The following is a 21495-nucleotide window of genomic DNA, read 5'->3' on the forward strand; positions in this document are numbered from 1 at the left end:
ATTGGACTGCAAGCCTGTCGGGCTGAGGCCCCCCTACGCCTCAGGGGAGGTCTACAGGAACTGGAAGCAGTTCCATTCCCTGAATGTCCAGTTCACATGTGAAGCCGAGTAATGCTATTATCCTCAGCTAGACCTTTGATGATCCTAAACTGGTGTTCCTTGAAGTTTTGCTTGTTAGGCATTGAGAAAAATGTCTGTATCTGTAAATGAAAAACAAAAGCCACTTTTATCTGCAAATTAATCACCCTCTAGTAAACTTATTCAAAACCAAGACAACTAGAGCTCTACAATGCCTCAAATACATCGCCTCAAACAAGCAAAGCATCAAGAAACACAAGCTTAGGATCATCAAAGATCTAGCTGAGGATAATAGCATTAATATTAAAAAGGCTGACAAAGGTGGGGCTTTGGTAATTATGGACACTTCATTTTATAATGCAGGTTGCCTGAAATTACTATCAGATCAGGACACCTATCTCAAATTGGATCATGATCCCATCAGCAAAATCAAAAAAATCATCAAAAAAACTATTGACAAAGCAGAAAACTTGGACTGGATATCAGAAAACACAAGCAACTTCTTGATCAACAAAAACCCGGTGACCCCGGTATTTTATGGCCTTCCAAAATTAATAAGAGCAGAACGGACCCACCACTGAGGCCTATCGTCGCAGGAACAGAAAGCATTTTCCATCCCCTGGTTGTATACCTGGACACAGCACTTCAATCCTTGATTCAAAAAACAGAAACTTACTTGAAGGACACTACTAATTTTTTACAGAATATCAAAAAACTGAACATTGATTAACCTAATTTACTACTGTTTACAATGGATGTAAGTAGTTTATATACTTCAATCCCACACAAACAAAGAATTGATGCTCTGGAGTGGTTCATATTAAAACATGGAGAAGTCAATATCCACAAAGTTTTTGCAATAGAACTCATAAACATTATCCTTTTTAACAACTACTTTAGATTCAACAGACATTTTTTTCTGCAAACCTCAGGTACCTCCATGGGGTCATCAGTGGCACCCTCTTATGCTAATATATTCATGTATTTTTTGAATGCACCCATGTTCTAGATAATCCGATTTGGAAAGACAAAATCAAAAGTTGGTATAGATACATTGATGACGTGTTTGGTATATGGAAAGGTACGGAATCAGAAGTTTTGCTATTTTGGGAACATCTTAACAAATGCAACGACAGAATCAAGTTTAAAATGGACATTGGTAAACCATCGGTGAATTTTCTTGATGTTACAATTGAGATCACCAATGTGGGCCTTAAGATGCAGATCTACAGGAAACCAACAGATGTGAATAGCACCCTGCATTTTCAAAGCTTCCATCCAAAGCATTTAAAAGAAAATGTACCCTACAGCCAACTCCTCAGAGTCAAAAGAATCACTTCAGAAGTGGACAAACTACAGGAGGAATACACCATCATGAAATCCAGATTTAAAGACAGATGCTTCCCAGCGGACCTTATTGACAAAGCTATACTCATAAAAAATGGTACTTACCATGCCTCAATTGCCAACACTGCTCTAATGTGATAAAAGGAGATCATATTCAACATGGTAACACTGGTAAGAAAATACCACTGAGACAATACGCAACTTGCGATTCTAAAAATGTGATTTATGCTCCGAGCTGTCCAATGCAGAAAATATTATGTTGGAAAATCTACCAGAAAAGCTAAGATGGATAGAGCACAAATCAAACATTCGTACTAAAAATATTAAATCACCAGTGTACAGACACTTTAGAGATCATCAACATACAGTGGCACAAATGAGAATGCTAATACTTGAGGTTATACATACCCTCCCTAGAGGAAATGTCCTACAGAAACTGTTATCCCAGAGAGAACTCTTTTGGATTCACTGTCTTGATTCACGTACGCCCCTTGTTATGAACGAGGACTACTACCTGGGCCCCTACTTATGAATTATGAATCTAAATCATTAATTCCTTGTAGTTACTAAGTCTTTTAAATACTTGGATTTAATGTTCTTTAACACACTTGGGAATTGTTGTTACTACCTATTAAGTACTTCATTGCATCAGATTATGGGCGTTGATGGATTGTTTAAACAATGGTTTAAGCTTTTAAATATGGGTCCACATATTTTTTGTCTTTTTAGAAATATTCAAGCACCAATATGAGGGTTGTTTTTAATGCCTTTTGCCTGCAATTTTTTCAAAAATGTCAAATTGGGTGTCCAACCAGACCATATGTATATCTGGTTACCCTTCTTTTCTTTTTATCTATATAAATCCTGTGTAAAATCATTGTGCATCCCTATGGGGACAGGACAAAATTAGGACTGACAGGCTATAATGTTTAGGACTGACAGGCTCTAATGTTTAGGACTGACAGACGCTTTCACTGCTTCCAATTTGTTGGTTTAATGCTTTTCGCTGTACCACTGCATAATCCGCTGTGTATTTGTTATTTAATATCCCCTTATTCCATGTCTATCATGTTGGTAAATTGTGGAAAAAGACTTATCTTTCCTTCATAAAAATGTTTTTCTGGCCTTAAGCAATACAGGAACCAAAATTTCATTTGCACGCTGTGAACCATTCCACGCACGCGCAGAATGATGTCATTTGTTTATTTTATCCTGACGCCATCGCGCATGCACAGGTGTGTCGTCAGACTTATGACGCTGATCATTAATGGTTGCCGTCTCATCCGAGCGTCGGACGCATGCCTGTGCAGCACTGTGCTGCCGCGCATGCACTTCTACGCGTCATCAATTACTTAGGTATTTAAGAAGGAACACCATGAGTAAACCACATCCTCCATTGGCAGGATGTGGTCCACCATGGTTCCTTTGCCGATCTTCTCTTTGAAAGATGTAAGTATTAGGGTATATGATGGCTCTTTTTTCCATACCGCTTGTCTCTTCTAAGATAATTTAAGCTTACGCTATTTTCCTTTTTTTTTCTCTCTTACTTTATTTTCAGTTGATCGCTTGATAGTGGCTTTCTGGATTGGTTTATGATATTTACTTTAGAAAACTGATTTCCTTTCCTGACAGATGTCCTGTGTGACACTAATGGGATTCTATGTAAGTGTAGACAGACTTATTCTTATAGATAACTCTATACTGTACCATTTTATTATTTATTTACTCGCGGTATCTTTCTTGCTTATAGTACGGATTTCTACAATTGATTCAACTGGTATTCCCAGAAATCACATTGATTTGAATCATCAGATATTTTGCTTATTCTATACATTCACCTTTAGTGGTAAGTGATACCTTCATCTTGGTCACTACTTAGTCTTTCTTTCTATTGCTCACAACCAATATCTTTACTTTTAGAATTACTTTACATTTGACTCGGCAGACTCCTCCTCTAGCCTTGATTGTGACAAGTATGTGTATGACCACTTTTTAGCATTAGCCGACTTAGTTCATCAATGATGTACAAATTATCAAAGGTGTGTGTTTATTTCAAATGAAATATATCTATTGTTATCTGCAAAATGATAGAAGCAAAATGACGCTTTGTACACATGGAAGTACAAAAACACGATAAGATGTACTTTTTCTATTTTTTTCTAGAAATTTGTGGAATTGTGATATTGCCCCTGAAGAAGAGTGTAAACTCGAAACGTGTTGGGCCTAACATTGTACAATAAATTACTATGATTGTTTTGTTTTAAAAAATTGTGAGATGGGTAATTCTTTACACTATCCTACAAATTGAATGATAGTTAAAAAATAGTTTCAAACTATTTATATGAATTCTTGATTACCTCATCAAATTACTGATCTGCTCTACAGATAATAGATAGTGTGCAGGGGACGGGAGTTGCTAAAACTTTTTTAGGGATAGAATTTCTAGCAGGTGGCGGTGCGCGTGCCTTAGGACTCGTGATTGGCTGGTAATTCCGGCAGTCACCCCGCTGGAGACTGTAATACCGGCACACATTTTGTAGCATTTGGGCTCTTTGATCAAAACATTTATGTCACAGTAAATTTCACCATTACATCACAGTAACTCCTGGACCCCAGCACATGGCCATGCAGATATTTATATATACAGGAGGAACAATCCTATTTTGATCACAAAAGAACTTACAATAGATAAGAAATCAGATTTGACGGGAAGCAGTGAACTTCTTACAGTGGGGTGGGTTTGAGAGACATTCTGACCAGGTTGTGGAGGAGGGTGAATGGAACGGTCACATACATAAGTGAACATACATATATTAAGGACAGCCAACATTGGATATTTTTAAGTGCACGTAGGCTGTACAGCCAGCTGTGCTCGAGACATGACCATGATGGGTGGAGTGCTAGAATGGAGGCAGAGGAAGTGAAAGACAGAGGCAGGTTAGAGGCGAGGGAAAAATGTTAGCTAGCAGGCAGATGAGAGGTAGGCTAAGAGGGTAACTCAGAGGCGAGGAGGTAGGCTTTTAGTTTGGTTTTAAACAAATCTGTTTGGACTGTTTGTTGGATGTCCGGGGGAAGAGAATTCCATGCAAGTGGAGCAAGAAGAGAGAAAGAGCGGAAGCGAGAGGCAGCACTGGGAGGGTGAGAAGCCACAAAGGTAGTCGAGGAGGCAGAGCAGAGATTAAGAGAAGGCTTATAGATTTGGATAGAGGAGGATAGATACAGTGGTGCCTTACCGTGGATAGATTTGTGAACCTGGAAAAGAGATTTAGATCTGGCCCTGTTTTGTATCATCAGCCATCCAGCCTGGTTACTGTACAAGGATATATATGTGAAGTGAGGGAGTTCAAAGAGAGTCCTGGTAGCAAATAAAATGAGCTTGTCGAGAGGACAGAAAGTTGAGGAGACCACAGAGGATGCTGGCACAGTAGTCCATTTTAGAGAAGACATGAGTGGTTAAGAGATGATTGGCACTGTTGAAAGGAAGGAGGTGCCTGATTTTCCTAATATTTAGGAGGTTGAGACAAGCTTCTGTTTTAGTTTTGGAGATGAAAGTAGAGAATGTGTGAGAAGGATCATAGATGATGCAGAGGTTACTAGCTGAAGAAGAGTAGGGGAGAGTGTCCGGTGGGAACTGTATAGGCAGAGGAAGAGATTGGGCAAGAATAATAACTCTGCTTTGGTAGAGTTTAACATCATAGAGTGTGAAGCCATCCAATATTTAATGGCAGAGAGACAGTTGGACATTTTGATAGAGAGATCAGAGGAGGTTTCAGGAAAAGAGAAGAAGATTTGGGTGTCGTCCGCAAGGAGTTGGTACGAGAACCCAAAGGAGGGTGCCCCAAGATCAGAAGTGTAAAGCAGACCCAAGACCGAGCCTTGTAGAACACCAACAGTTAGAGGAGTGAGTTGAAGGGCGTTGTTGCTCCAGGAGATAGAGAATTGGCGAGGTGCAAGGTACAATTCAATCCAGGCAAGAGCTTTATCACGAATCCCAAGAAGAAAAAGAGTATTAAGTAGATCAGAGTGATTCACAGTGTCATAGGCAGCAGGCAGGTCAAAGAGAACTAGGGTAGAGGATCAGTTTGAGTGCTTAGAAGAGGCGATGAAGTTGGACACATTCATGAGAGCAGTTTCCTTGGAGCGACAGCCGCGGAAAGCTGCTTGTAGGGGGTCTCAAAGGTTGTGGATGTCTAAGAAATTGGTAAGACGGTTGAACCCAACCCTTTTGAGCACTTTAGAGTAGTGTGGAAGGAGAGTTAGCTGGTAGGTTTGGGTCAGTCCCTTGCTTTTTTAGGAGAGTGATGACCATGGCTGTTTTAAAAATAGAGGGAAAGCAAGCAGAGTCAAAGGACAGGTTGAATAGTAAAGCAAGGTGAGAGGCCACTATAGGGGCAATATTCTTAACTACCTGAGGACTATGAGGGTCTGATGGGGCACAAGGGGGGTTAGCCTTCATAAATAGAGATAGCACTTCATCGGTATTAGTGTGACTGATGGGGTTGATATGTTATGTTTTTAGGAAACATGGCTCCAGTAACCACCAATATTAGATGGTTTTACCCTTCTTATAAATCCTGCCTACTAATGAGAAAAGGGCCGTCCTGCCTCTGGCCTGCTATGTGGAATAATGATGGATATCTCAGCAGTTCCTTCTGTATTCTCCCAACCAAATGCTTATATACAGGTAATGGATTTGAAGTGGGATGGTTCGAGTTATCTGGACCTTACCCATACATCAACAGGAAAGAACTTTTGAGTGCAGTAGAAGAGATTCTGTCCAGTTGGCAGGCACTTAGGTATTCAAATTCTACTATTTTATGTGTGGACCTGAACGCTTTGTGTATTGACGGTTTGATTGGCAACTTCTTATATAAGGCTAACAAAGCCATGTGAATGAGAGGGGTGGCATTCTCATCTTGATGGATGTTTGGGATTTGGGTATCGTAAACAGAAACGTTCCAGGACACGAGCTGAAACTCCACACCATACTTAATAAAGAGACATGCAGCGGAATGTTCTAGATTATTTCTTTGTCTCTCATTAGAGATTTACATGTTTTGTCTCTTATATAAAGCCTGCTATCATGAGGGACACCTTGCCTCTCTATTTGACTTGGAGAATACAGGATAGGGGTAACAAGTAAGCTCCGGTGGCAATCGCCTGGCATGGAGTGCCCTAACATTAGGTCCATTATTAATGCCTTGGTGGGATTGTTGGGCAATATCGACTTGTATGTCCTTTAAGGAAAGTGCTATACGTGGTCTTACTAGACATAGTCTTTAAGCAAATGCAGCCTCTCTGGAAAACATTGGTGGTCCATAGACATGTCTACAATCCTGTGATCCAGTGTAGGAAAAAAGACCTCCACCGAACTTTGCATCATACCTCTGATATTGATATAACTGAGTGCAGACGGCTTAGATTTGCCTGTGGAAGTTGGCTACAAACATACAGGGACACTCAGTTGTTGAAGGATGCTCAGAGGATACTTAGGGCCTGATTCACAGAGCATTTTCCAATGGGATTGCGCCATTATAAAACACTTCTGCGAATTAGGCATTTAGTATATTATCAACGAAGGATTCTCGTTCTTTTTGGAGTGTTATTAATTTTGACTCTCAACTTAAGACTCAGGTAACCCCTATTATGGCTTCTAAATGGATGGCACATTACAGTCTGATACATGGGGGGCCCTGGTGTAAATGGGTTTCCTGTGGGCTCTCTCAGTCACAAGCCCAGGTACCTGGGTATCATCAGGAAGATCTTATGGGTCTTATTAGTAGTAGTTATACCACCAGGGCTCCTGGCCCGATGGGCTATCTGTTATGGTTCTGAAGGGGGACCCCTGCTTTTGGGCTGACCTACTATTAAAAATCTTTGAGAAGGTTCTGGTGGGTAAAGGGTTACCAGACTTCGGGCTGTCAACGATTTTGGTACCTACCTTTAAAAAGGGGTCGTGAAACGGATTCTAATTGATCCGACCATGGCTGATTTTGCAATGGCCCGAAAGTTTGCATGAGAAAGGTACGAACTACCAAAAGTTTGCACCATTCTCATGAGAACACACTTACATATTACGGGGGCTGCATGGGTTTCCCCCGCAACCCCTGCTCACTATACTGTAAAGTATAGTGAGCCGGGGTTGCGGGGGACACTCCTGCAGTCCCCGTTTTTTTTGTTGCAGGTGTGCTGAAGTGGTGTTATAATAAATTATATTTTTTACACAAAACCTTGGCAAACATCACTCTAAAAAACATTGTTATTCACTAGGCCCCATGAAAAGAAGTTGCCCTGATATGTTCCCTCCCAAATATAGACTCAACCCACTTGGATTGAACTCATCAATGTTCCCTCCACATTGGGCAAAGGAGAACAACAGCATCTCACAAACTCTAGGCCAACGCCTTACTTGACAACTGCAAAGCGTCTGTACCCAACCGGTGTCCAGGAACCTCAGGCCTGGCAAAAGCCTTAATTCAAGACTTTGGCACCAACACACACTGATCATACATGTGCACTTGCCCATAAAAATGGAGTAATGGACTAGGGACAACAGGACATTCGTCTAGCTCAGGTGAACCACCCACTGTCAATAATTACGGATCGACTGAACCTAAAGATAACCACTAGTAAACCCCATACTAATCTGCTCACAATTCCTCTTTCCACCTTTTGTTACACACACAACAACTACCCAACACACATTGCAGTGTAATACCTGCTAGTACTCCCCACCCATCTAGCCCCAATAACATGCAAACGTTATATCTCTCCTAATAACTCACCACATAGGGTCCTCTTGCCTATGCTCACCTAAGGGGCGAACCTCTTTAGTAGACAACAGCGTGCATACCCTAAGGGCCATCACCACAACTCACCTAAAAACAGATGGACATTGAAAATGGATTCTTCCGATCTGCAATCACAACCCACCATGTTTCACACAATGCCTCTTCCTCTCCTTCCACTATAAACCCTTGCCGACCTCTGTTACAGAACTTCGTGTTAAGATGCCTCCAAAATGCCAGATGTGTCCCTATAGAAGACCACATTACATTAGATTGCACATGTTTTGTGCCTATAATCAGAGATATTGTGAGCCTTCCACCCTTGGGAGCATATTTATGTGTGTATGTATTTGTGTGTCTTTCTGCAGAAAATAGAAACATTTGGGGGTTGCTCCAAAAATTACCTTTATTTCCTTGATAATTGGTAAGAAGTTAATCCTCCATAAATGAACAATTAGAGACAGATTTGTGCAAAACCCTTGCTTCTTAACCAAATATAGGTACAGTTAAAATCTATATGGTAGAGGATCACAAAATAAGTTATGCACATTTAGCCAGAAGAAATATGCTCCAGTTAATAATTTCTTCTCTAGAAAGCCTTCCCAGTTCATCATTCAGTTTTATTCTGATAGTGTACATAAAATATAGATTTTCTTTAAAATTTCAAAATAAACTAATTTTTGGAGGCAAATGTATATTATATTCAATTATGCACTTAACCTTAGGGGTTCAAACCAGCTTAAAAAGGGGGTGTTTGCAATACACATATATTTCCAATCCTTTGACGGAATTAAAGCATAGCTGGAAATTGTCTGGATAACACAGATTGTGTAAATTATGTCAAACCACTGGATTATGGATTCAATTCTGATGGATTGCAGATTGAAATTGTTCCTACAACGGGACGCATGTGGCGTCCCGTTGCACGAAGGAAAATCCTTTACCAACAAAGCCACCATGTAAAGAGAATGCGGGGCTCCGTACGGAGTCCCTCTTCCCTTTCCATGGTGGCCGTTCTGTGCAGAGAGAAACGTGCGGCTGCAGCGGCGAGTGCTGCTTCAGCCACAATAAGGTACATTGAGGGTTGGAGGGGGGATTAAAAATTTAAAAAAGGAGACCGGGATGGGGGTAAGATGGTGGCGGGGCGAGCTGGCCATCAGGCGGCTTGGAACGCAGGCTTGAACTGCCGGTTCAAGCCTGCGTTCCTAGCCACCTAATTGGCTGGCTCCTCCCGCCCAGTTGTAAATGGCAGTTAGAGCCTACATTTCAAGCTTGCTGACTGTCTAGAGAGCTGGAAAAAGAGAGAAGAACTGAGGGAATCATGCAAAGAAAGCTATTTCTGGTGTTAGAGTCTGGATTCTACACTTTCAGATTGTCTAATTAGAAGAAAACATACTATAAGTAAACTTTATAGATCTCACCTGAGGGCCCTATTGGGAGTCATGGGCTCTGAAGACCCATCTAAAAGACAAAGTGCAGCAAGGGTATTTGACTAGTTTTACGGTCCCTTAACACCTGGTAGGGCTTGAGGGCAGGGTCTCTTTTAACCCAAATCGCTCTTTCATATAAAATCAAAACCTGTTAATCGGGCATAAAGGGTGAATGTAAATAATGCCTTTGTTTAACCAGGCTAAAGCCATTCTTAAACTTTGTTCAAACAGAACTTTCAGATCCTCCTTTTTGTATTTGTTACATGTTAAGAAATGTATTGTAATAAAAAAGTTTTCTTTTGAAAGGTTGATTTAATCAGCCAATCAAATAAAAAAAAAAAATAAAAAAAAAAGATCCTCCTCTACTGTGTAGGGAGGCCACTTTATTTTTTATCATAACCCCTTCTAATGATTTATCATTGTATAATTGATAATATGGTGAAATTATACCCTTTACCTCCAACTGCATAAAGAATAGCTCCATTGCTGGGTTTATCTTAAGTAATGGAAGACTTGTTATGGGAAAGGGCCTTAACATAAGATATTTAAAAAGTATGTCCAATGTAAACCAAATTGACCTACCAACTCAACATGGGATAGGCAAGCATTCAGCTACCAATTGACCTGAAAGCAGTCTGAGATACTGCATATTACTACAGAAAATATTTAAATATATCTGGCAGCACCGAATAACCCCAAAGATGTGTTAAAGCATGCGTTTTGGGAATTTCAAATCTCCTAATGTCATGCCCATTGCAAACTATATCTTGTAGGTACTTCAGCCTGACTTATTATAAACACATAATTAAATGTGAATGTATCTAGCCATCCAAATTCAGATGGCAAAATGTTCATTGTACTTGATCGGTGGTGCCCCCATTTTGCAAATCTGGCAGGGATTGGCCCGCCTCCCAATCCTAGCACAACTGTTTCCGACTGTATTGGTAGCACAACCCACCACAAATAAATAAAGCAATCTTATGGTTAATATGAGTAAGCCAGTTGGGCATAATAGAAATATATAAAGCATGAAGTATGCAAAACAATATCAAGAGTAAATAGAACTGCACCAACATGACACCCCAACAACATTAACAGGAACATTCCTTGCTGCATGAGAGCCATGACTTCTTTACTAATCTGCTCTTTCTGTTCCCTTTCAATCACAGTTGGATCCGTGATTAATATTAGTCCCAGTGTTTTCACTCTTGTCAATTGGAGATCGGTATACTCAAGACAGCTCCAGATCATTGACTGGCATTTGTTAATGTTAACCAGGCAACCCGACACTAGGCTAATGTGCTGGTAACACTGATACATCTTTGTGATAGACTAAGTAGGGTCTAAAGTTGAAACAACCAAAATGATCTGCATCCATGCCCAACTTAGTTTCCACTCAATTCTCCATTGGTAAGGTTTAAATATTGTTCTTCCTCGAGCACTGTGCAAGGGGTTTTATAAACATCACAAAAAGCATCGGAAAGAGGAGGAAACCCTGTCACGTTTCCTTATATATTTTGAAGGTTCTGAAGTCCTGATTACCCTATGTTACCACTGAGCACAAATCTTGTTTGCAAGCCTTAATCTTATTTATAAAACACCCCAGTAAACTACAAGTACCATTACTGCCTGGAGAAAGCCGCAGCTCACTCAATGAAAAGCTTTTTCTGCATTTATAAATGTACAAGATAGTTGAAGGCACCATGTCCCTCCCTGGATGGCAATGTCGTTCAAAAGCTGGTGCAAATTTGAAAACTCAGTCATTCTTTTATCAGGCATGAAACCATGAAGATCATCCTGGGCAATGTTCTCAATCAATTTCATTTATCGAGGTGCCACAGCTTTTGAGCATAGTTTATAAGGTAAGTTAAGTAGGAAGATTGAACAGTATGAGTGCAAAGCACTTAAATATTTCCCTGCCTTTGAAATGTAACTATGGTTGACACACTTCATGATGCAGGGACCGTGCATTGCTCCCAAATCATCTCCATCACTCCAATTAATGCAGGCCTTTAAAATTCCACATACTTCTACAGGAATTCTATCAGGACTTGTCACCTTCCCACCTAGTAACAGATGGATAGATAACTGGAGCCCTGCTATGACAATCAGTTCAGCTGATGAATCGGCCTGCTTTTAAGATAGTGACAGGATATTAAGCAATTCAAGATACCTTTGAATATCGCCATCATCTACCATAATTTCCAGTAAATGTAAGGTGTCATAATAATTAGCAAATACAGAGGGTTACTTATGACCCATACATTCTCCAGGGTCATAAGTGACCCTCCAGCTTATTAATACAGTGAACATGTCTGGTATCATCTAAGTCCTTTATCCATTCAGCTTACTTCTTACTTACTCCTTCGCTTGCCAGTACCTTTTGGCCCCTATAAGTCCTGCCTAGAGACCATCTCTTCATAGAAGGGCGATGTAGCTTCACTAGCCAAAGTCACTGCTTGCTGGATGCGTATGGAGTCCCTGTTAGTCTGGAGTATCCTTGTATGTTCCCATTGTAATTCCTTCAAAACGTTCTCCTTATCTGTTTTGGCCTTTCAAGATTGAGGGGTAACCTCTGCAAAAAAAGCCTTCATAGCATCCCATACTGCGAGACTAGCTGCAGAGCCTAAGTTAACCTCCTTAAATTGGTCCAATTTGCCTCAGGCACATGGGCAAAACTCTAGATTCTTTAGTATTTCGCAGTCAAATTACCAAATTCTACTTACAATACCCTTGGTGTTCCAGTCCAAAATGATCCAAATGGATGCATGATCGGAATTTTAATTTCAGTCCTGAAGTACCATTTTGATTTATTTTGGGGTGTTACTTGATGTTTTTCCTTTTTCTTTTTATTTGAGGTCCACAAAACCATGTTAAAATTATTTATTTCAGCACCAGGCACTAATGACATTGAAATTGAACTGTATGCAGGCAAACATTTTACAATATTATCTATATATATATATATATATATATATATATATATATATATATATATATATATATATATATATCTATATTGATGTAAACCTATACATCAGATAAATGACCACTTAAGTTGCAAAGTTCACAGAAGAAATCAACATCTTCACTAATTGCACAAGCAGCTAACTAAGTACAAAGAAGTACCAAACATCCACTGGTTGGTCAGCCAATGGTAGGAGTGTTCTATATAGTTCCTCCAAATTGTTAGCCCAGGTAAGATCCCTTAACCAGTGTTTCACATTTGGAGTTCTCCAGCATAATAGAATGCATCTTTAGCTATTATGAAACTACAGTTCAAACATGTACATAGTAATTTAGAGACAGATGTTCGACCGAATGTATGCAATTTTGGGCATTCCCCTATCATATGATAATAAGCTCCATCCTCCATGCCACATCTTAGACAGAAACCATTCAATTCAGAATCGAGCAACTTGAGTCTTGCCCGGGTATAATGCAGCTGATAGAGTACCTTAGATTTAATCAGACTGATTTACAAATTGAATGAAACTTGTTTGGTGAGCTGACAAATTCTATTCCATTGCTTCTCAGAAAATGTATGGCCCAAATCTGAGGTCCTACATCAAACATTCTGGTTAACCTTGGAAATGAGCTAGAAAGTGTCAGATTATATAGCATCTATGTAAACTGCCTACAGCCCTGTGAATGAATGGTATATTGCAGAAATGGGCGACCTTGTGGAAAATGCAACCACTTTGATCGTAAGGCAGATTTCATGTTCAGATATTGTAATGTCCCCAGGCTTCCCCCTCCTAAAAATGCATGCCATTGGGAAATGCATCTCATAATACATTTAAGCCTGCCTGCCTGCTCCCACATCTTTCAAAGTGTTTTATTCATTGTAGGCAGAATATCTGGATTGGCCCAAATTGGTGCATCCTTATCATATGCAGCTAGGACCCCCAATATTCCCAACATTTTCTTCCATGCTAAAAGAGAAGTGTTTCACAGGGTTACACCCACAATCATTCTCATATGTGCTGCAAATGTTAACAGTACTAATATTTAAAGACATTTAAAGACATTGACGCTGTTTTTGCAATTTTCACATGTGGATAAGATGACTCTTCCCCACACCAATATGATACAAAAAATCTATCTAAGAAACCAAATAATCTTGCAATTCCCATCTTTATGTATGGCGTTCATTCTTATGAGACACAACACCCAAATGAACATTGATGCTATCTGCTGCAGTTCCATATAAAGCATCCATCCTGGCTACATTTCGAATATTTTGAAAGTGCTCAACATTGCAATTTCCTTTATATCTTAATATTCACCAAAATCATCTGCATACAACTGGGAGACTGTAAGGGATACTATAATGGCAAGATATTTAATAGAATCCTTTGGCCAATAAAACCCAAAACAATCTGCCGGAGGCCTAGTTTGATTCGTAAAGGGAATAGTTACTATTGTGTCCAATTAATATCCGAGCCAGAGTATGTATCAGACATAGTCACATCCCTGATGGCAGGTCTGAGATTAATTTCTCGATTCATTAGGTAAAGCAAAACATAATCAGCATTTAATTGTAGGGGAAATTCCGCCAGTGTCCAAGAGTGCCTATGCCTAGTTACATTCGCTAGGGGATCAATCACAATTGCAAACAAGAGTGGTGTCAGGAAGCGAGCAACCCTGCCTTGTACCCCTCTCAAGTGACAATGTCTCCAACAAAGCATTATTTACCTTCCTTTTTGCTATTCTTCCATAATGTCAAATAGAAAACACTACGAAACCAAATCAAAGGCCTTTTCAGCAGCAACCTCACTCCTACACATTTAAATAGTTGTCATGATATTAAAAAGTTACCTCATATTAAGAGATGACAAACAACCGAAAATGAAGCCAGACTGATGTGGATGAACAATGAAGGGCATCATTGATTGTAGTCTTGTAGCTAAGCCCATCCGCAAATCTTGATATCCACATTCATTAATGACACCAGTCTTTTGGAACCACACTCATCAGACAGCTTTCTGGGCTTAAGAAGCACCATGATAACTGCCTCACGCAAGGATGAAGGGAGCAACCCCATCACCAACGATTCCTGCATCAATTTATATGGGCCTCGTATGTTCATGTAATTTTTAGAAAACCAAGGGACTAACCCATCAGAACGCGGTACTGCTGCCTGTTGGTAATATGTCAATTGCTACCAAGAGCTCCTCTAAGGGCTCATCTAGTCTTTTGCCAGAAAGGGTGAATTATAACTACTTCTGAAATAATAACATAAAAATGTATCTAGTGTTTTAGAAATCGCAGTTCTCCATTACTGTCCCTGATGACTACAATTCCCTCAATTACACTTTCCCTCAGCTCCTAATCTAGCCATCATCTTTCCCTGCATGTCTTCCTCGGCATATATGGGCGACATAGTCAGAGCAGCAAAATATTGAACTGACCTAGCTGAGCTGACCTACATTTATGAAGTTCCTTTTTAATATCACTTAAAATAGGTGTAGTCTGAGATACTGCATACACATTTTCCAATGATTTCAGCTTACATTCTGATGCTTTCTTTTCTCTCTGAATCACTTGGAGTATACGAAACCCTGTGGAAATGTGAACACCCCTGATATAATATTTAAATGCCTCCCATACAGTGCCAAATTATACATTATTAAACAGATCCCACCTTCGTATGTATAAATAGCTTGTTATGAACCCAAATAATTGTAATTGTAATTGGTTATTTATAATGCGCTTAATACTGAGAGGTTTCTAAGCATGGACCCGGGGATCAAACATGTGTTGCTCCGTGTTGTCTTGATACCAAGGCGAGCGCGTTGCTCCCAAGCTATGCTCCCGAGAATAGTCATCTCAAAAGCAAAATCTAATAGTGCTGCTGGTTTAAACCGCCACATAGGTTGTGGATGAAAATCGGTGCCTAAATACAAGTTAATATAAACGAAGAGTGGTTCAAACGAGGACACAGAAAGTATATCACAAGCCACAATTTGACCTAATAAAATTCACCAAACCAGCCATAGATCTATTCAGAACATCATAGCATACACTGCACAGTAGAATGCACACTCTTGGACTCCAGGGAGTAATTTTTTCAAGAGGTCCACCAGCCCAATTTTCTTCCAATCCCTCCCGGATTGTTAAAGCTGCCCACAATAGTTGTCTGAGACCTGTGGAAGGCCGATCCAAATCCAGGCCTTCCTTCTCTTTTTATGTCCTGGTCACTGGCCACTTGTAATTTCGGAGCCAGGATAAAATTTAACCTAGGGGGGCCTGTTTCCCTACTTGCACTTACGCGCCAGATTGTTAACAGATACACAAAGAGTGTATGGTTTGTTAATCTGAAAGCAGGGGTTATGCAATAACTGGTGGCGATTGGTGTAACTTAAATACCGGATTCCTGGTTGGGATTTAATTTGGCAAGGATCCAAGCTAAAGTGAGGGCCTTTGATGCTGAACAGGCATTAAGCCATCTTAAAACCCTAAGGAAATTCATGTAATATTCCTTTCAGGCTTTTGTTTTGGGTAGCCCTATATCCTACCTAATAAAAGAGCGGCATCTGACCTTGACTAAGTCTATTCTGTCGATAAGGTTGCAGACAATTCTTGTTTTGGAAAACACAGGAGCTTGGGTTGGGATTCCATATGTCAGTAGGCTATGCAGATTATGTGGGAAAAACATTGAATCTGCCCAACATATCTTAACGCAATGCAAAGAGCTAGAAAGCCTTTTTACGATCGTGCATATGCTAAATTTAAGAGACATTCCCCTAAGCAATTCTGGAGCTGTTTGTTTGGGGCCGAATCCCTCCTCCTGTCAGCGGCCGCCATGCATGTTTGGGAAATAGCTGTTAGAAAAGTTACTTTAAGGGAAGATCAGTTGAGAAAATGATGTTGTATTTTATATTGTAATATATTTGTATGGCTTTCTGTGTACTGGATTCTTGGTTATAATTAATGTTATTGTGTATTTTTAATGTAATGTGTATTTTAAAATGTTTTAATGGTTATTGGAACAGTGTGAAAAGATGCAATGCAATCAAATGCACTATAAATATAAACCCACATCCAAAATTGTATTTACATTTCCACCCTATACTATCGATGTCTCAGACATTCTATCATTTAACTGTAAAATGTGACCATAGAATATTGGATCATCCAAATTTGGACAATATTTATGCAATTATACCACATCTGCCCCCGAATTACCCCCATAGTATCAAATATCTCTCTTCAGAATCCGCAACAGATGATCAAAGTGTGAACTGCAATTACTTATACATTAGAATTAATACCCAGTATGAATGTGTGGCGTAATTAATACGGTATCTATATGCTCCCCGTCTCCATGCAAATGACTGCCCTAAAGAATCCAGAGCATGATCCTCTTGTAACATGATATTTACGCCATCTAGTTTCAGATGGAAAAGCCCTGGGATATCAATCCATGAGCATCTCAATTTACAAGCCAATTGGGGTATTTCTATCCGCAGTCTCCCTCCCTTTCATCGGTAATCCCAAACTTTCTATGCACATATGCACATGTATAGGGCCTGATTCACAGAAGCGATTTACAATGGCGTAATCCTATAGGAAAACGCTCTGTGAATCAGAACCATGATGTTTGCTTATTCGCTCCATCACATATACAACAATTCCAGTACAGGGCCTGCCACAATTTTGAAATAAGAACCCAACTTCCAAACCCCACCTTACCTGCCTTTCTGAACAATGCGGTGCTAATATATCCCTTCAAACTACCCCAAACAAATATAAGGATCACAACCAAGCAGATTTGCTAAACTTTAGGTCCATGCTAACCATGACATACTTATGTTTTAAAAGATGTAATCATATAAGCGATTTTAGCACTACATATAAAGTAAATTAGCAAATATCAAATCACAGCAAGTTTACAACATCAATCTTTGTAGCCCCAGGCACCCTGCTTTAGTTATTTGCTCACACGTTGAGTGCCCATGGACATGCTAATCCCTATGGGCATTCCTACCAATTCCTGCCCCTCCCCGCCCAAAACTCCTCCTCATGTGAACTCTTTGAGCTTTCTTTAATCAAGCACTCGAGGTACCTGCCAGTGTTTTTTTTAAAGCAGTCTTCTGAGAGTTAATGCCTTCATTGGATCAGTAAAAACTCTACTGGTATAATAAAAATGCCTTAACCAGGCCTGCCTTTCTCCACTCGATTTATGAGCACTAATTGTGCCCTTCACTTAATTCCTGTTCAAAACAAGCATTGGCAAATCCAACCGTTTTGGCTATCTATATGTATTGGACTTTTGCCAGACACTGCTAAATGATCAGTTAATACTACCAGGGAAGTGCCTTGCCAGTGCCATTCCCATGCCTACACAACATCCCAGACTGTTGGCATTACCAATGCGTGTTCCCTTTGTTTATATCATTATTACAACACTATGTACATAATATACCTTTTATTCACAAATTACCATACATTAGAAACGTTAAATGGACATGATTTAATCTTCAAAATGCTCTGCCAAAAACACTGTCTCTGCTTTTACAATCGTGCACAGCAGCTCTGCCGTTCCAGGGTGCCTCTTTCAAGGCCTCCCCGTTGGGCTGCCCACAGCTTAAGCCTCGGGCAAATTCTTCGCAAACTCAAACAAGCCCAACATGAAGTCCAGCGCCTTGTCAAAATAGCCTTTGGTAGGTAAGACACCAACAGAGCATTGAGGTGTCAATCAAGATTAAAGAGCTCACTTTCCATTGCCAAGACAAGCAAGACCACAAGACACCATTGCCAGTCAAGCTAAGTATTTGTAACGCCATTGAAGTATGGCGAATAATACTCAAGTACATTTTACGCATTTCGTAAATCTTTTATCCTTAGCCCGTCGACAACATTATATGCTTCATTATAAATAAAGATGCTTCAAAACGCAGGTCTGCTTTCAAGAAGTGTAATACAAATCTACACGCATATCGATGTTTATTATACAAAGGTGCATGTTTCCACAATGTCATTATAAGGTCAGCTCGCGCTCTGAAGTATACGTGTGAAGTGACTGTTTATTTTAGTTATTGAAGGACTGAAAATATGTTTCTTTCCTGTGACATAACCGCAAGGTATAAATAAGCATGAGCGTCATTCGCAGTCCACACATGGAGATGCTACCAGGATCTTCCAGATGGATTGGTCCTGGGCTTAGCTATGTTACAGCGCCACCCCGGAAGTAATCGATTGTTGACCTCTATGAGTGAAAATGATTAGATTAGATGCTGTCATTTCCACATACCAACTCACCCACCACATAATATACAAAGGGTCATTACAGCAAGCAATGCCTTTTACTCTCAGGCAACCACAGAACAGAATAAGGTCCCACCACAAATCACCCTAAAACATATAGAAATGATTCGCTTAAAAAATATAATGCTTGTCCAGGCGAAGGCTGCTGCTGAGGGAGCTTGTCATTCACAGCACCTTCCCATCTCCACTAAAGATGCAGAGTCTGCTGTCGTACTTTTGATTTTCCTATCAATGTTGAGGCATCCGGAGATGTGTATGCCACAAGGGGATCATGGTTTCACATGGCTGGAGGTGGTGATGGGGCTCTGTGGTGGTTGTTTGAGCTCCAAGCACCTTGGTTTCTGTGTGACTTCCGTGACATTGATAGCTGAATGCTTCTGGGGTAGTGTGGTGGTGTGACCTTACAACGTTCGCAGCACCTCTACAGAAGAGCATAGGGCAGTGGCGTCGCCAGGAATGAAATTTAGGAGGGGCACAGAGGGGGCCAAAGACAAAAGTAGGGGGGCACAGACAAAAGTAGGGGGAGAACATGGTCACTGCTCCTCTTAGATAGGGGGCACAAGGGGGGCACAGGGTTTCATGGGGGGGGGCCTGGCCCCCCAGAACCTCCCCTAGCGACGCCACTGGCATAGGGGAGTGCCATCTCCAACAAATGCATGCACAACGGATAAGCATGCATAGTGGAAGGAGCAGGCGTCATGGCAAGACACTCTGTGCCCTGGCTCCTCAAAGCAGGTAGTTCCTTCTAATGCTGCAAACAATACAATATCATTAATCATAGCTACTGCTCCTGTCGTCTGTTCTCAGGAGTGACTGAGAGAACGAGCTGCAGATATCCACCACCACAAATGGGTGATGAGAGGCGGGACAAGACCTTCATTCACCAGTTACATTCCATGCAGGGAGAAACCCCACTGCTTCCTTTTTGAAACCTATGGCTGCCTCTGTCTACGACATATGCCAATGCTACGAGAGGTACAGTGGTTTCCCCTCACAGCACAAAAGTCATGCTTTTGAATGCACTGGGAGAGGCAGATGACACCATTTACAAAGAGGAAGTAAGAGGAATGGCACTCGGCTACGTTAATAAAGAGAACGTGGTGATACTCTATGGCTCAAGCACAGTCCATAGATGACCATCTATTGAAACTCAGAGAGATATTGCTGTACTGCAACTTTGGTGACAGGTCAGAAGAAGTGACAAAGGACATGCTTCTCATGCATATGCACAACACAATTACTCAAGTCATTTGAGGAATTAGCCTTGAGGCCGAAAGGCCCCCTGTCTGAACAACAGAGGAGAGACATTCACTCTATCTCCCGGACACATCCACCAAGCATCCACATGGCGAGGCAGAACTCGCAGGAAGGGCACAAACTCCACAAATGTAAAGAGACAACGTTCAGACCCAACCCGTCATGTCATAGCCCGCCCACCCAGTGGGGTGCGGGCTGCAGGGAGCGAAATGGACAATAAGAAGCAGGACGATGAGGGGCAGACAGTGCTAAGAGCGCCAAGAGAATGAAGTGGAAAAGAGGCAGGAAAGGTTACAAACAAGGGGCTCGGGGGACAGGGGGAAAATGGACACCAACTCACCTGCACTCTGGATCAACAATGGAGTGGAGGGGGAGGCTGCAGATGAAAAAAACCTAGGCTTTTCCTTTATCCTGGACACCTGAATCTAGATGGTTGCATTGCTGTTGTTTTGAAGTTGCTTTGTGCTTCTCCCTCACCCGCTCTGAGGCCTCCCTTGGCCCCCCACTCTCCTTCCCTCCTACTTGCCTCTTCTCTCCCACTTTACCTGGTAAGGTTTCTGGACGGCCCCGCTCTTTGAGAGTCTCATCCAAACAGGTTTTCCCCTGCTCCTCCAGAAGGACAACATTGCATCTGTTGCTCCAGCCTCGCCGGATTCTGCGATCACTCCTCGCCACTGGCTCCGTCTGCTTCTCCTCTACAACCCCCTCCTCAAAAGTGCAAGTGATCCTGTTCACTTGCACTTAATGTACACTCTTCTCCCTCCCGCCTGAGCATTACCCTTTCCTCCCTGTCCTGCACTTCTCCTCCTCCTCCTCACCCCTCATTTCTGTTACTGCACTTGCTTGCTCCAAATTGTCTGACAACCTAGTAGGAAGGCTATTGTTATCTTCTTCCCTGTTTATCCCCAACCAATACGTCCCCTCCTCCACCTCGCCCCTAATTTCTGTTACTACACTTGCACAATCCGAATTGTCTCACGACCTAGTAGGAATGTTACTGTTTGTCTTCTTCCCTGTTCATCCCTTAGTTTCACTTCCCCTCCTCCCCCTCTGCCCTAATTTCTGTTACTGCACTTGCACGCTCTGAATTGTCTTACGACGTAGTAGGACCGTTATTGTGTCTTTGTCCCTGTTCCCCTCATAACCTTCTCCCCCCTTCCCTTGCATTCTTGTTATGGAACTTGCATGATTCTGATGTCTCAAGACCTAGTACAAACGTTATTGTTTTTGTTTTCTCTCCTTTAACCCCCCCAACCCCTCGTCTTGATGTGCATTGAAACACCATTTGCCTGTGTAGGCGCATTATATATACCCAAATAATA

At 41.1% G+C, this 21495-nt stretch overlaps 1 protein-coding gene across 1 annotated transcript in view; it reads right to left on the minus strand.

Annotated features, from left to right (window-relative positions):
• WNT8B (Wnt family member 8B) overlaps positions 1 to 21495 on the minus strand; it is a 659832-nt gene that overhangs the window by 507100 nt on the left and 131237 nt on the right. The window lies entirely within an intron of this gene.

This window comes from Ambystoma mexicanum, chromosome 8, assembly GCF_040938575.1.
Source record: "Ambystoma mexicanum isolate Mex_15411 chromosome 8, UKY_AmexF1_1, whole genome shotgun sequence".
Taxonomy (NCBI): Eukaryota; Metazoa; Chordata; class Amphibia; order Caudata; family Ambystomatidae; genus Ambystoma; species Ambystoma mexicanum.